The sequence below is a fragment of the Dermacentor albipictus genome, chromosome 9 (assembly GCF_038994185.2).
Source record: "Dermacentor albipictus isolate Rhodes 1998 colony chromosome 9, USDA_Dalb.pri_finalv2, whole genome shotgun sequence".
NCBI lineage: Eukaryota > Metazoa > Arthropoda > Arachnida > Ixodida > Ixodidae > Dermacentor > Dermacentor albipictus.
In genome coordinates, this window is record NC_091829.1 from 88,832,517 (window position 1) to 88,841,559 (window position 9,043).

Here is a 9,043-nt window from a genome sequence, read left to right on the forward strand (position 1 = left end):
AAGTTCTTGCTTGACGCCCCGTATCAGGAATCAGCGTGCCGGAAAAGACGGGCCATCTCCTCCGTGAAGATTGTGATTGTCTCATTTGGCAGCAGCTCTCTGGTTTCTAGTACAGCTTTGCCTCACTCTTTTCGCACCACGCTTGTAAATGTTCGCAAGAAGCTGCTTCGGAGCACGTCCCACGTCGTTAAGGTGGCTTCTCGATTCTCGAACTACGTCCTGGCAGCGCCTTGCAATGCAGCGTCTTGCAATACTCTAAAGGCCCCGCGAGGCATTACATAGGGGTGGGGACACAATTCACACATAATATCTATATGCAATAAAAATTACATAAGGCAGCAATCAAGCACGGATTTTGGTAAAAAGGTACATTTAGTAAAAAAAAACGCAAATAAAAAAGAACGAACAGAAATTGGGGTGACGTACATGGTACAATTCTCATTTGCTGTACATGGCTCTTTTCAACAAGGCACAAGCGACAGGTGGGTGTGGGGAAAATGCACATTTAAAAATTTACACATATATATAACACAGGTCAGTCAGGAAGTAGCAGCTGAACATTTTATACATTAAAAAATGTGCGCACGGCTGATCGGAAGGCAGACGGGTCAGTGATTCTTACAATAGCTTAGGGTAGGGCATTCCATTCATTTGCTGATAACACCAAAGGGGAATTTCGGAATTTTTTGGTCCTAGCAAATATGGGAGACACTTTCCATGCATGGTCATTGGGGGTGGTCAGATAATGGGCGGGTAAGATGGGAGCAGATGAAAAAGATGAACCGCAATAGTGAAGGGAGTGGAAAAAAGAGGGAAATATTTCCGTCGTTTGTCAAGATTCGGAAGATTAAGGCTTTGCTTTAATGCCGACACACTTTGATATGGAGAGTAGGAGCGCAGAATAAAGTGGGCAGCCTCATTTTGAATTGATTCGATGCAATCGGAAAGATTAGCTGTGTGAGGGTTCCAAATAATTGAGGCGTGATCGAGGGTTGTTCTGATAAGGGAAATCTATGCAGGAAGTCATGTGTGGCTGTTTGCAAGGTACCGATGGCGGTATAAAAGCCAAGTTTTTTTATTGCCTTGTTAGTAATATGCTCAACATGCATGGCCCAGCTTAAATCCGATGTAAGAATAACGCCCAAATATTTAGCGGAAGAGGTTTGTTCGAGTATACAATTCCGTCGAGTGTATACGTTAGACGGAAAGCTTAGCTTGGAAGAAAATGTCATAACCTTAGTTTTAGCTGCATTAATTTCCATCTTCCATACGCGACACCGTTCAGCTAATGTAGCTAAATCTTTTTGTAATATTGCAACGTCATCAGGGGTGGTTATCTCTCTATAAACCACACAAGCATCGGCAAACAGCCCTATTCTTGCAGTTGTATTCGCAGCTATGTCATTAATATATATTATGATTAATACATGGCTTAACCCTGACCCTTGCTTGAGGCACCCCTTACCTAACGGGGCAGAAAGTAGATTGGTTGTTATTAATAGTTACTCATTAAGAGCGACCAAATAAAAACTCGTTAATCCACTGGGTAGTTGTCTCATCTAACTTAAGGCTGTTTATTTTCAGGATTAGCCGTTTATGGGGAACACGATCGAAGGTTTTCGAGAAGTCAATAAATATTGCGTCAGCATAAAGCAAATTGTGCAAAGAGCCATGTAGGTCAGTGGTTAGTTCGAACAAATGCGTTTGACGAGACCGTTTGAATCTGAATCCGTGCTGTTTTTTTATAAAAGATTATTTGCATTAAGATGACCCATCATGTGGGAATAACTTATGTGCTCGACGAGTTTAAAACAAACTGATGTCAGTGAAATCAGCCGGTAATTGCTTGGACATGACGGCTCACCAGATTTAAACATGGGTATGATATGACCAGATTTCCAATCATCTGGAACACAGCCGGCATCCAGCGATTGCTGGAAAATTAAACACTTTAGAAATGATGATACGTGGAAAGTTAGTTTTAGTAGTTTTGAGCTTATGCCATCCGGACAAAGACTGGAGCTAAGCGGGAGCATGTCAGTAACTCGTGATACACCTGCTGTAGTAAGGGTGTTGGGCTTGCTTGGATGAGTTATTAGAGAGGTTTAGCTTGTCCGGAAAGCCGCCCCGTGGGCGTATTACCGGATTCCCGGTTACTGTTTTACCGGGTTGCCGGATGAGAGCGAGCAATGGAGTTTTAGCATGCTTTCCGTACGCCCGCACGCCCCCAACGCCCGCGTAGCTACGTTCCTAGCTCAGATTTACTGCCAATAACTGACACTCAATGAGCCATGCTAAGTCGTGTTTTTTTCTTTATGAAGTAAGTAATTTGCCTGCTTTATTATTTGAACGAAGCAATAAACAAACATTTGTCTTGCGTTTGCTACGCGCCAAAGTAGCCAACATGAAGCCTTGCCAAGACAAGCCTGAGCCACGTCTAGACGCTGATCGCTTCTTTGTGACTTACCCACGCTATAAGCAAGCACCTTCAGTAATTTGCCTTTGAATTGTGCACACAATTGTGTCTGCGTTCATCAGCGATGCCGTATAGCGTGCTTCACGACGAACTGCTGCTGGGATCTCTGCACTGGGAAGAATTAGAAGATGTGCACTTGCTCCCAGTGGAACCACGGCGGGATCTTCGGAAGCATGGCCTGCTTAATTTGGATGCCATGGACAGCACGTTGTTCTACCGGTCGTTCAGGTTCGAGAAATCGGACCTGGACGATCTTCTGACCGGCCTCCTGATTCCAGAAGAGGTACAGAGCGCTCAACGGGTTCGAGTTCTTGGCCGCGAGGCGCTGTGCATGACGCTGCGGCGTCTCGCCTATCCGAACCGCTTGTGTGATCTGGAGGTGTTCTTCAGCCGCCACAGATCGGTGATATCGAGTGTGGTGTCTAAAGTTTTATCTCACATTGAATACTACTTTGGACACCTCCTAGCGGACCTCACGGCGCACAGGTGGCTCAACCTACAAAACCTGGAGCTGTTTTCCCAGGTAAGAGCACGCTTTCAGCAGAAGTGTGAAATACACATCCATCCTGTTCCCCCACCCCCACTTTCCTTTGTGCGTACTTTTTCTTTTCATTTGGGGGAAACCACCTTTGCTCTTCCTTCGACATTCCCGCGGGGATAGCTGTGAGCGTGCAGAATACACATGAGCAGCAGGCTAGAGGGGCAAAGGCGACGCCAGGAAGCATGCCCTGTTTGGGGTCTCTTCAGTTAAAGGGGGAAAAAAATATGAATGTTCAGTTAAGCCAGCGACGCATTTTTTTTTTTACTCTCTGAAAACGGGTAACGAAACGACCTAATCAACAACATTGGAAAATGGAACGCGGTAGCTTCTCGAAGCAAGCAACTTGGGGACATATGGCTGAAGGCTTTAGGGTTTGACGAATTCGCTGTCGACGAGCAGAAGTATGCCTGCATACATCGCGAGTAGACGTCGTCGTGCCAATGCACAATGCGGCTTGTCCACATGCCATATAGAACTAGAAAAATTACAGCTTCATAAGGTATGCCATGTTCTTTCTCAGCAAAGGAACCTAATAGCTTATAGATGTAAAGGAAAGCCTTGTTCTAAATTTCGCTGTAGTAATCCCAAAGAACATTGCACTACAGCTTTTGCCTCCACAAAGGATTTAACCAGCCGTATGAGACCGCTGCAGGTGAACAGTGTGCGTCTTATGCTTGTCCTGTCACCGTTACTAACACGTGTCGTACTATGGCGTGAACAGGCACACCACGTAATCAGTGTGGTCGTCACTTTCAACTATGTAGTAATGAAATGAGTGAACAGCCTCTTTGGTCATGGCAGTTTGCAAGGCGAAACTACAAATGTATGAATGCTTCAAAGCAAGTGAATGTGGGTGTCATCTGGAGGTGCTTTATGGAATTTCAGGATTCGACGCAACTCTCATTTCATCGGAAATGAGAGCTGTGAGAGTATTAATTTTAAGATGCGCACTGGGCAGTGCTAACTTAATGGACGGCAAGGAAATTGTATTTAAGAAAAGCCGAAATGTCCTGGCTGCCGAATTTTATGGACGAGGCCATTGGTCTAAACATTGTGCGCTGACACTTGAACACACCTTTGCCTAAATTCAGAGCTAGTGGTGGTAACGATCATTGTTTTCACAAAGGGTACTTAAATGCTAAACCTCACACAGTATGTTCCATACTTTTCCATTACACAGCCTTTGCTCACAACCAGACCGTGACATCAAGGTGACACTAATGTGCAAGGTGCAGTCCAGCAAATAAACAGTTGTGCCACGATGCAGTGCGCTGTGTGAGGTGGTGACAGTACACAACTTCCCACTGGATACAAATTGTGCAGGACAAACCTTAATAAAACATCTCACTGTGTATTCTTTCTACTGCGTAGAAAGAATTTTGCACCCAAGATAATGTTTAATATCATTTCAACACCGTCATACTTCACAAAACTGTGAACATAAAAATTTGGCACTAACTAATGGTCAGGCAGTGCCAGAATTAAAGGAAGCTTTGCTTCAACTGATTGCCATAGCATGTGGGATATGCATGCTTTTTCACCTATGTTGTGTGCTTGTATGGGTTTGTGTTTAAGAGAGCGAGGGAGAACCTTGCTTTATTCTGTTGTAGTGGTGCTAAAGTTTTAAGTAATGTCAAAAGTGCAGACAGTGAGGTATGCTTGTTGCATCTTGAGCAGCTGTGCTGGCTGAGCAATGAAGTCTAATTCATGCTGTAAGGCATATGTACACTCTTTAGGTGTGTGCACATGACAAGGAATGTAGTCACGAGCGCTCCCAGCTAATGTACCTTCATGTTGCGCTTGTGCATACCAGTCAAAGCATCATCCGGTGAGAAACCGGTACATCGCACTAGAAAAAAAAAAGAATGAAAGGAAATGGTCTTGTTGTCATGATACCTGGTACACAGTCCCAGCCTGGTCAGTGGCACTGGTCAATAACACCCTGCCTGGTCAGTGGCAGGGTGTTATTCATTACTTGTGGAAAACAAAATAGTGAGCCAAGAAGATATTCACGTGTTTAAATGCAACAAACTTTTAGTTGTGAGTCAGCGCTCGTGTTTGTCTATTCTTCATCCGTGTTCTTAAGTGCACGCTGTGTAATAGTTATGAAGAAGTGTGTCGTTTCATTACCTTCTAAAATAGTTCTTTTTGTACTTCGCACGTAACCATGTGCAGATGACGAAGATTTGGCAAAAGAACAGTCAAGTAAATTTGTTGCACACAAGTGCATGCATGAAACGGCGCCACAACAGCGGACATTTCTACTATACAAGAATTGCCACCTCTGACATGGCACACGTACGGTCAGAGATACATCTTCTGGCACGATTTCGAAACAGGGCCATAATTCGCTCTTCCTGCATGGCACGATGTCCACACCTAAAGAGTGTATCTTACGCTGTAGTCTAATCCTCTTATGATCTTTTTCTCAATACGTGAAGAGTTTCTTGCTATAGATAGCTGTTTACCGCTGTTTCTTTTTCTTTTTTGGTCAGGCCGTTCACAGGAAAGGCGCTCCACTGAAGAACTGTTGGGGTTTCATTGATGGCACAGCGCGACGAATTTGCAGGCCATCAGTTGGACAGCAGGATCACTTCTCTGGCCACAAACGGCATCACGTGCAAAAATATCAAGCCGTGATGTGCCCCAATGGCTTGGTATGCCAAATGGATGGACCATTTCATGGTCGGCACCACGATGATGGTGCGTGAGGTTGCCTCTATATGCTTCTCTAATGCGCCATGGCGATTTGCTTCAATAACTCAAATACCTAATCTAGTATGGTAATATTCAATGTTATAATTGCTACCAAGCTGCCTATGCATGTCCTGCCCTGGCGTGTTCCATATTTTCAGAACCACTTTACACTTACAGGACGACTTCCACCAAATATCAAACTATACATGTATGTGTTGTTTGATTTTCTTGCTTACTTAGGTATGTCTGACCGAGAATTAAAGAGGTCGTGAACCACCTCTCACGCATTGTGAAAAAAACACATTCAGCGGATAGTATACACTCCTCTGAACACTTCAGCTAAATTTTTCAGTCATGGACGACGCATGAAGTTCAGAAGGTTGCAAGGTTACCTTTTTCACAAACAAATTGTTTTCGAACAAAGGCCTTCTGCTCACCCATTTCAAAGCTACCAGCACCTTGCATGCTTAATGGTGAAAATGCATACCCTAATAAGGTCCCTTAACTTTTCTTTAGCACACGCACCGCTTCTGTTTGTGCAAAACAAGTGCATTTGCATGAGTCTTTTTCTTCTACTCTCACAAGATCTGTAACTTTATTTCAGGAATCTTGAAGAAGACGGCCCTCTACCAGAACCTGGAGAAAGTCGCCCAAGGCCATGAATATGTTATCTATGGCGCCCCAGCCTATCCACTCCGGCCCCTGCTCCTTAAGCCTTTTGGAGGCGCATCATTGCAGCCCTACGATGCTCATTTCAACAAGCGCATGAGCACTGTGCGGCAGGCTGTGGAATGGGGTTTTGGCAAGGTGGCAGCGGACTTCGCATTCGTTGATTTCCACAAAAATAAAAAAAATGACTCTTCAGAGGGTGGGGCGAATGTATAAAGTTGCAACATTGCTGTCCAACTGCCGTACTTGCATGTATGGCAGTCAAGTGTCTAGATACTTTGGCATTGAACCACCCTCTTTCAGAGAATATCTGGTACCTTCCTAATAAGTTGCCCGAGATAGTGTATTACAGATTCGATTGCGCAACATTTTGACGGCACACACAGAAGAGAAACACACTACAGAGCGCTACTTGCACCTGTCATTTTATTCCCTTGTCAATGGAATAAATGGGGCAAGATACTGGGGCAAGGTGGGGTAGCGACTAAAAACAAATAAACAAAAAAAATTTACAAACATGGCCCTCTACCAATGCCAAGCCGGCTTTGTGATGTGATAATTTTTTCTGCAGTCAACGTCCCAATAAAGGAACCAGGATACAAAATTTCAGATTAGCGCGTGAGGAAATCTATTTCCTTTGCACTAAGGGAGGCTGATGGCATGCTCACGCACATACTTCCCAAACGCACAATCTCAGCAGCTTTGATTATCTCTTGCCTCATTTGGCTGCCATCTTTGCTCACAATCTTGCATTTCTTAAAGAATGGCCGACATCCGCAGTCTCTACAATGTATCCCAAGGTGTCCGGCTACTGCTTTTGAAAAGTTATAATCATGCTCTTTTAATCTTTCATTCAAAACCAGTCGCCAGACACCTTGGGATACATTGTAGAGATTGCAGATGTCGGCCATTCTTTAAGAAATGCAAGATTGTGAGCAAAGATGGCAGCCATATGACGCAAGAGATAATCAAAGCCGCTGAGATTGCGCGTTTGGGAAGTATGTGCGTGAGCATGCCATCAGCCTCCTCTAGTACAAAGGAAATAGATTTCCTGACTCACTAATCAGGAATTTTGTATCCTGGTTCCTTTATTGGGATGTTGACTGCAGAAAAAATTACCAGATGACAAAGCCGGCTTGGCATTGGTAGATGACCATGTTTGTAATTTTTTTTTTAGTCGCTACCCCCCTAGTATCTTCCTGCATTTATTCCATTGACAGGGGAATAAAACAATAGTTACAACTAGCGCTCTGTAGTGTGTGTCATCCTTTGCGCTGATGGTCTGTTTGCTTTATGTGGAGCGGTCCTGCAAAGTCTAGTCTAGTTCACACCTTGAGTCATAGAGAGCCAAGACAGGTTGTGAAGTCAAGGCTTTCTTAATTTGTTGAAAAGCCTGCTTTTGAGTGGCATCCCAAATGAAATGCGAGTTGGATTTATGCAAGCGCTTCATCAGCGGGTGTGTGGGGTCACATAAGTTTGGAATGAACCAATGCGAAGTCGGTCCTCCTCTGGAAGTGCTTGAGCGCTATCATTTCATATCATTTTAGCGATAGCTTCCATGTCCACGGAGTTGTTGCGCCGTCTGTGATCGCTCCCAGGAAGCTTGTACTTTCCGGAGATGTGCTTAAAGGGACACTAAAGGTTTCCAGAAAGTCAAGTTAAAGTGGTAGAGCAATGTTCTAGAATGTCTAAGGCATCACTATAATGGCGAACAGAGCTTTAGTAACCGAGAAATTGAGGTAAATGCATGACACGATTTGAGACTCCCAGCGACATTCCGGTACTAGCCCGATGACGAAAGCACTCCTCATAATTTGTGTTACTAATACTCAACTACTCGTACTAAAAATATTTCATTCGATTATAAGACGGAAGAAAATGCTACTTGTCTACATCTATTCGATTCTAAGAAAAAATAACATTTTGACGGCCTTCAGTAGTATGGGTGGTCGAAAGGTTTCGTTTTCGCTCGACTCTGTGCCGCGCACGCTTTGGAGTTTCAGTAGTTTTGTTATCGCGTCATGCTGTGCGGGTTCTGCTGGCTCGCGAAACTTTCATTTGGAACAAGCAGCGAGAATGCCACGTCCATGTGATGTCGTGGGAAGCCTTCGTTGCTTTCCCGCTCTGGAGAGCCGGTGTCGAGGCCGCCGTCGTAATACGCAACGACGCCGGCAGCGCGAGCCCTCAGCAGCAGGTCGCGCTCGTCTGTGCTCAAATCGAAGTTGAGCCCAGCATCGCGAGACAATCTGTCGTTGTCAGGGTCCATCGCGACGAGCGTCGAAGTTTGCATCATAGAATGAAGTACCAGCTTATGGGGGCGCATTTCTCCTTCCGCCAGCCACCCTACTCCCGCTTTCGCTCTGCTGTCGGCTCTGTCTTGGCTCTGTTTCTGGCCGCGCATTTGCGTTTTGCGCAGAAAAGCCGTAGCGCCGTCTGCGGACACGACGCCGTTCTACTTACCGACGGCGCAACGTCACTAAGAGACCATGATGTCAGTACTCCTCCATAAAAGTGGGCGATTTGAACTGCGCTAGAGGTACGCGGACGCTTCAGAACGTATTTTCTCTTAAAATAAGTCTCTCCTTGGAATGAAACAAGCGTTTCGAGGTTTCTGGGATAGTATTTCAACAGTCCACGTTGACTTAATAGTAACCTTTAGT

General features: G+C 44.9%; 1 pseudogene; it reads left to right on the top strand.

The window, feature by feature from the left end:
* Nucleotides 1–2,540: 2,540 nt before the first annotated feature.
* Nucleotides 2,541–6,708, top strand: LOC139050153 (uncharacterized; annotated as a pseudogene).
* The last annotated feature ends 2,335 nt before the right edge of the window (nucleotides 6,709–9,043 follow it).